At 41.2% G+C, this 8,357-nt stretch overlaps 1 pseudogene; it reads right to left on the bottom strand.

Moving 5' to 3' along the window:
• LOC102849012 overlaps window positions 1–2,761 on the bottom strand; it is a 3,381-nt pseudogene extending 620 nt beyond the window's left edge.
• Between the last annotated feature and the right edge of the window lie 5,596 nt (window positions 2,762–8,357).

The raw sequence follows: 8,357 nt of genomic DNA, 5'->3' as shown, positions 1-8,357 counted from the left end.
GCACCTCCCCAAACCCCACCCCCTACCCCCAAATATAATCCACTCTGCAACCATGCAATGAGGAATGCTCTTTTTATACCTTTTAGCACCACTGACTGAGCAAATCAGTATGCTCCAAATGGGTCCCCACATGCAGACAGCCAGGTCTATGGAGTGGCTCCCTCAAGCTGGATCAGGGTATCAAGCAGGTATTGGCCTGAAGGGAAGGGGACAGTAGCTCCTGTTGTCACCATCTATTTCCCAGATGGGTTCAGCATATCAGCCAGATGAACTATGGAAATGGGTGAGGAATACAGGCAATAAGTAACAGTAAGTGTGTCTGGGGTGATAGCCAGAATGTCACTACAGTGGAAAGGCAGAGTGGCATCATAGTGCAGCTGTGGAAAGGTGACAGGTGGCTCAGGCCCCAGGCACAGGCTCCAACCCAAGGGTGAGGGGCAGATGAGAGAGCTGTGAGCAGTCAAGTGCACACCAGTCCAAATGCTGGGTTTAACACACTGTAGATATTCTTCTGGGATTACCCGAGGCTGTAGGAACCAGGCTATTAGCCTTACCCCCTCAGTATTCATCCCATAACTATTTTGCAATCTTAGCACCTACCCCAGAGAAACTGTGCTGCAGGTCACACAGCATCTGGAAACCCTGACAGTAGTCACACTCCTCCATGTAGAAGTACAGCCTGTCCCCCAGCTCTTCCAGGTAGCCTTGTTCCTTCAGGATATGCTCTCCTTGGCCAACAGCCTCCAGCTGACCTGTTTCTCCATCGTCATTGCACTTGTGGCTCATACAGATGCTTCGGGGAAGGAGACGGATTTGGAGGAAGTCTGACTAAACTCTGAGGGTGCCTACTGTTTGGGTGGGTGGTTTTGAAGTTGTAGCAGTGGTGAGTGGGAGGGGACCTTTGCCATTGGGGATGGACTTGACGCTCCAAACGCCATCACTGCTCAGCTCTCCCTCTGCACTCAGCAGTCACAGATGTAAGGGCTTTGGGGTAGAGTTCCTCTTTATGGGTAGTGAGCTTCCCCTGCCAGGCTATCGCAGCACCTAATTGTTTGTCCTTGTAGAGTCCACCTTCCTGTTTCAGGGCACTGAGATGACCCTTCAGATCTATGAGAATGAGTCATGGCATGTAAGTGTCCTGGCCATGTAGGGTTTGGCTTGTCAGGCATTGCTCTCCTGGGCATCAGTCAGGCGGCCCAGGGCAGCGTCCTGTTGGTTTGACTAGTGCGTACCCGGGAAAACACCAAGTTGAAATAGCTTTTGACAGTCATTTTCAAATTGTGCCATTAAGATTCATCCCATGATAGCACACTGAATCTCTCCAGTGATGTCCCTTTTACCAGTTTGTCCTTTCGGACCTAGCATAGAATTTGAACTAAGAACATTTTCTAGTTCCCCTTGAATTGTGGGTAAAACTTCCAGGCCACATCCTTAAAGAGAAGAAGTCTGCCCTGTTTTGCCCTTTTTATCCTTCCTTTTGGAATGCAGGTGTTGAATCTGGAGCAACCATCTTGAGTCGTGGCATGAAAGCCAGGTGTTGAGGACTGCAGATCTAAAGGTATTTGGATCCTGAATTTAACAATCAGTATACGATTCTTTCCCCAGATGTAATCAATCTGAATCTTTTGTAGTCCATCAAGTAAGGTCCATGTGTTTAGTCACCATTTGTTTTTCTTATAAAAGGTATTTGAATAAATCATTGATTGCACAAAATTCTATTATTCTATCTCCAGCCTTATTTTTGTTATCAAGTCCGTATTTTCTGACTACTCATCCTTCCTCCCTTTTCCCAAGTCCTTGTTACCAGTTCCAAGTCCCTATTACCTCCAAGTGTCTGGAGCAACAGAACAGGAAAAGAAAAACCTTAGTTGAGATGGACTGACTTAGTAACTGAGGTGTGTCAGAGACAGTGAAACCGATTAGGATAGGGCAGGACTCTACTGTACATACAGGGTTGCTATGAGTCACAGTTGACTCCATGGCATGTAACAACAGCAACATTCCATTTCAACTCTGAACTGCTCATGAGAGACTCTCTAACCCTATATCTTAACAGTGACATCTTCCATAACATTATCATAGAACCTGGACAACACTTACCTTGAATCACATCAAATCATTTCTCACTTATAAAGAAATTATCTTTACAAAATAAAGAGCTGTTTAAAAAATTAGATTGATTTTAGTGTTTGGTTCTTCTAAAATAAACTGCCAACATGTATTCGTTCTTTCCATTTTAAATTTTTCATTTTCCCTTTTTGAGTTTCTCATTCCTGCCAGCCCCTTATGAATGTGTATAACACAGCTCAAACAATATGGGATTGCATGGCTAGTCCAAAGACCATGACTCTCTGGCAGTATGAATTCACCAGCAACTCTGAGAGTGAAAGACGAGTAATCTCCCCAATGATTCACAACCTTGGAAAAACAGTGGTGGGTCCACTATGAGTTAATTCCAATGAAAATAAGCTTGAGTTTGAAATTTTGAGCTGTATGGTATATAAGGGAAATGGATATTATATCATTTTATAGTATATTCTAGGCTCTAGAGACTAGTTGTATTTGTAAAACTGAGTAGAAAATAATGCTTCTTTATTAAATGCAATTGCGAAATACTCCCTAATGTAGTTTTTGCCATCAATTTGTGAATTTATTCTTTTATTCTTTCTCCATAAGAGATATCTTCTGACTCCTACTGTGCTTGTGTGATGGATTATAGAAAGCATACCTTTAAGTGCAGTGGCTGGTCTCTTTGATTCATGATCAGATTACTATAATCCGGACCATTCACATTTGCAGCTTTATGCTACGGTCTTTGGCCGTACATGCTACAGTGAACTATCTGGGAGGCTCTTTGCACAGTGAAACCTGCATGAGCTTTGAAGTCTGATGTGCTTTGCTTTAAATCCTGGCATTGACGCTTAAGACTGTATTTTCTTTGGGTTATTTTCTAACTTCTCTGAGCCTGTATCTATAAATGAGGGTATTACCACCACTTCACAGTCCGGGTAAAACTACCGCTTCATTCCTGGTAGATGGTTAATAAATATTAACCCCTTATCCTAGTTCAGAGTATTCTCAAGAAGCACACACGTTTTGACCTATGTTTCTTAGGACATGCTCAGTGTCTGCCTGTTCTTGATCCTGAGGATATTAGTCACCATTCTCAGTGGCTCTGGTGGTTGTCAGAGCATGTGCCTCCTTTTGAAGTTGATTGAAGCTGAATTACTGGTCCTACTATATGCAGGAAATGGAGAAAGAGCAGTTGCATTCACACTCCTGGGCATTTGCAGTTCAACCAATGAGTTTATGTCTCCTTCTCTCCCAGCCAACCTCACTCCACCCTCCATTTCCTAGGTAGGTTTTAAACTACATCTTCACTTCTTTGGCTTCTCTGTGAAAGTGTTTTTGTGTAGATCAACTAGGATCAACACAACTAATCAAGGATGAAATGTCTTATCCGAGGAGCACTAGACTGAGTAATTTCTATTCTACCAAGTAAAGAGCGGTAAAGAACATGTATTGAGTACTTACAACATCCTTTTTATTTCCCGACTGCTGGTGCCAAGAGTGTTGATTGTGGAGCTGAGCAGCTGAAATTGTTAACACCTTTAATCTCTTCACCATCCATCAGGGTGATGCCAATTGGTCTGGTGGTGAGAATCTTTGTCTTCTTAATGTTGAGCTTTAATCCATATTGAAGGCTGCAGTCCTTGACCTTCTGCAGCAAGCGCTTCAGGTCCTCCTCAGTTTCGGAAAGCAGGGTTGTGTCATCTGCGTAATGCAAGTTTTTGATGAGTATTCTTCCAATCATGGTGCCACATTCCTCCTCTTAAAGTCCAGCCTCTCAAATGATTTGTTCTGCATCATACAGATTGTAAAAGTATGGAGTCAGCACACATCCCTAATATACTCCCTTCCAAATTTTGAACCATGTTCAAAATTTCTTTTTTCTGACTGAAGCCTCCTGGTCCAAGTATAGGTTTCACATGAGCACAATCAAGTGTTCTGCGATTTCCATTCTTCTCAAGGTTATCCACAATTTGTTGTGATCTACACAGTCAAGTGCCTTTGCACAGTCAATGAAACCCACATAAATATTCTTCTGGAACTCTCTGCTTTCAGCCAAGATCCATCTGACATTGGCAATAATGACTCTAGTCATTATTGGCTCTTCTAAACCCCTCTCGTATTTCTGATAGTTCTCAATTAATGTAGTGTTCCAGTCATTTTTGGATAATCTTTGGCAGTATTTTGCTTGTGTGTGATATAAGTGATATTTGATAATTTCCACACTCTATTGGATCATTTTTTGGGGGGTAGGCATAAATATGGATCTCTTCCAGTAAGTTGGCAAAGGAAATGAAGATCCCTGATGAGCTGGATTGACAAGATAACTGGGGCAATGGTATAAGCTGTGTTGGAGTCAGTGAGACTGGCTCAGGATAGGGCAGGGTTCAGAGCAATTAGACCCAGGGTCACTACAAGTCAAGGGTGACTTGATGGGACAAAACAACAACAACACTATATCCTTTGTAATGTGCTAGAATTTTATATTATTATTTAATTTCGTTATTACAAGAAGCCTGTAAATTAGGTGTTATTCCACTCTTTCCAGGTGAGGAAACCAAGATTTCTTTGTATTATGTTAACTATTTGAGGTCACATAGGTAATAGATTATGGAGTTACAAATAAGCCCAACACTGTGGCATCCGAGGCCCTACCCATTTTACTACAAAATGCTGCTTCTTTTAATATAATTTAGCCTTTCTTTCCTCTGCAAAAGGCTGTGGAATGGGCTCAAACACTATAATTCCATCCTTTTGACTGGAAATCCAGGACTGTAAAAATTACTAACTGCCTCAAAAAAAAAAAAAAAAGAGCTCTGGTGGCTTAGTGGTTAAGGAGTTATGCTTCCAAAGCTAAGACAGACAGATCAAATCCATCATCAATCTCATTCGGTGAGATTTACAGCCTTTGAAAACATCATGGAGGGTTAACTATGAGTAGATGGCAATGTATAAAAGCAATAAAAACTGAAAAGAAAACCCCCAAAATGCAAACAAAAAATGCACCATAAATGTCCATCCTTATGTTTGACTTAGTATGTTGGTATATACCATTGAATCAGAACCCACTTATAACTGATCCTCCAGTAGGCTTTTAGAAGCAGTTATTATCACTAGAGGAGATTGTCCATCCATGGGGCAGTTGGTAGATTGGAACTGTGAGCTTGTGGAATAGCAGTAAAACTCCTCACCATTAAGCCACTGGAGCCCCTGACCTAGTATAGCAGTTATGTGCCATCGAGTTGCCCATGACTCATAAAGACCCTATGTACAATAGCTCCGAATCCTGCCTCATCCTGAGATAGTCTCACTGACTCTGACACTTAACCCCATGGGCCCTGTAACTGTATCAATCCATCTCATCCAAAGTCTTCCTCGCTTGCTTGTCCCTCCTCCTTCCCAAGCATGATGTACTTCTTTAAGGACTGGTGCTTTCTGGCCATGTGCCAAAACTACGTGAGATGGAGCTTCAAAGTCCTAGCCTCCAAGAAGACACTTGGTTCCACCCTATCCAAGACAGACCTACTTGTTTACCTGACTGTCCATGATATGTTCAATATTCTTCTCCAACACCATAACTAAAAGGTACTGACTCTTCTGTCATCATTGTCCAGCTCACTGATGAATAGTAAATAATTAGACTCTCTCAAAGAAAGGAAACAAAGGGTGAATATTTAGAAAATAATTAGATACAGATTGTTGTTGTATACTGTCAAGTCGGAACCCACCCATAGTTGACCCTTTGAAGGGTTTTCAGAGGCAGTTAATTACACAGGAAGAGATTGCCCATCCTTCTCCCACACAGTTATATACACAAAATTTGACCTTGAGTGTACCCCACCTGAATTATAAATCTATCTCAAGAACAAATCTGAGGCCTTGAACACTAATGAACAAAGATCAGATGAACTGTGAGAAGATAACAAAACTATACTCCAAGAAAAATGTAAAATGCCATTACAACAATATATGAGGAAGAAAAGACCAGGATGGATGTCAGAAGAGACTCTGAATAGTGCTCTAGAACACTGAGAAGCCAAAGCAAAGGGAAGAAATCAGGAAGTGGAGGAGCTGAACAGATTTCAAAAGGCAGCCCAGGGAGACAAAGCAAAGCATCAAAACAAAATTTGCAAAGAGCTGGAGTTAAAAAAAAAATCAAAAGGCAAGGATTGACTTGGCATTTCTCAAGCTAAAGGAACTGAGGAACAGATTCAAGACTTGAGTTGCAATATGTAAAGATGCTCTGGGCAGAATACTGAACGATCCAGGGCGCATTTAAAAAAAGATGATTCTGCAGATGGTGGAGCCTGTGAGGGAAGCAGGAGTGTGAGATGGAAGGATGGCGAAGGACTGAATGGGGCAAGAGTGGATGTCTAATGTGTAGCCATCACCCTAGCTCTGGCCAGGCAGGCTTCTCCACCCTGCAGCGACGCTATTGCACATAGTGGGGCCTGGGTTAGTCCGTAACTTGGAAGGGACTGGAGAGCATTATGCTGAGTGAACTAACTTAGTCCTACAAGGACAAATATTGTATAAAACCATTACTGTAGAATGAGTATAAGAATTCAAGGGTGTGGGCAGATGGAAGCAGAGGGATGAGGATGTGCGGGGCAAGAGGGGGGAATTAATCATGGAGTTGTACAATTTGATGGGGTGGGGGAGTGAAAGAAATTGGAAGAATCTGTTCTGGAAAACAATGTATTTGAATTTTGTAAATGAAATAGTATAATTTAAAAAAAAAAAAGATGAAAGGAGTACAGAGTCATTGTTACCAAAAAGAAGCCTGGCCAAAAAGAATTTCATGAAACAATATATAATTAAGAGGCAAATATGATGAGAGAGGAAGTTCAAGGCCCCAGGAATTAATTGAATACCAATTGATATATTTCAACAAACAGATGCTGCCTTGGACATGTTTACCAGGTTTATGTCAAAAAATCTGGAGAATAGCTACCTGGCCAACTGACTGGAAGAGATCTGTATTTATTCCCATTCCCCAAAAGATGATCTAAGAGAATGTGAAAATTATTTAAAAAAATCACTAATATTACATATAAGCAAAATCCTGTTGAAGTTCATCCAAAAATGAATGGAATGAAGCATTAACAGAGAACTATCAGAAATACAAACTGGGTTTAGAAGAGGGTGTGGCACTAGGACATTACAGTTAATATCAGATGGTTGAAAACAAACAGCATCTGGAGAAGCTCTATTTGTGTTTTATTGACTATGCAAAGGTATTAGACTGTGTGGATCACAACATATTGTGACGAACATTAAGAAGAATGGGAATCGTAGAACGCTTCTTTGTGCTCATGAGAAACCTATCAGAATAGAGCGAGGAAACATTGAAAGTTACAAAATCAGAAAAGAAGAATATCAGGGATATGTCATTTTTCTGTATCTTTTCAATCAATGTGTGGAGCAGATCTTTCAGGAGACTGGACTTTATGAAGAGGACTATGGCTTTAAGACTGGAGAAAGACTCATCAAGAACCTGCATTATGTAGATGATACAACCTTGTTTGTCAAAATTGAGCAGAACCTGAAGTGTTTGCTGCAGAAGGTCAAGGACTGGAGTCTTCAGTCAGGATTGAAGCTCAGCATCAAGAAGACAAAGATTTTCACCACTGGGCCAATTGACAGCATCATGATAGATGGAGAAGAGATTGAGATAGTTAACAATTTCCTACTGCTCAGATCCACAATCAATACTCATGATACAACAGTCAGAAAATCAAAAGAAGAGTTTCATTGGGAAAGTCAGCTATTAAGGACCTTTCTAGAGTGTTGAAGAACAAAAATATGAGTCTAGAGAATAAGATGTCCTTGTTTCAAGTCATCACAATTACTTGCCTTGCATCAGAGCACTGAACAATCAATAAGGATGACAGAAGAAGAATAAATATTGTGGTGCTGGAGAAGAGTATTGAACACAGCACAGACTGCCAATAGAACAAATAGTTCTGTCCTGATGAGGGTGACACTAGGTTGTTCCTTGGAAGCAAAGATTTTGAAGCTCCATTTCACATACTTTGGCAATGTTGCCAGGAGGGAAAAGTGATGGAACAACAAGAGTTAACATTTGAAGATTTCTGCACACAAATGTCTTCTTGGCATTCATCTGCACACGGATGAGTGTGGGAAGAGAGCATTTCCTGTTTATCTATAAACCCAGGGCATGAACTCTTCCTAGTTTATACAATCTCTGAAGATCTATCAATAATCTGAGTTATGCAGATGACACAAACCTGCTTGGTGAAACTGAGGAGGACCCGAAGTGCTTG

This window comes from Elephantulus edwardii, unplaced genomic scaffold (genome assembly GCF_000299155.1).
Source record: "Elephantulus edwardii isolate Elephantulus edwardi_28Jun2011 unplaced genomic scaffold, EleEdw1.0 scaffold00020, whole genome shotgun sequence".
NCBI classification, from domain to species: domain Eukaryota; kingdom Metazoa; phylum Chordata; class Mammalia; order Macroscelidea; family Macroscelididae; genus Elephantulus; species Elephantulus edwardii.
This window is presented reverse-complemented; position numbering and strand designations above follow the sequence as displayed.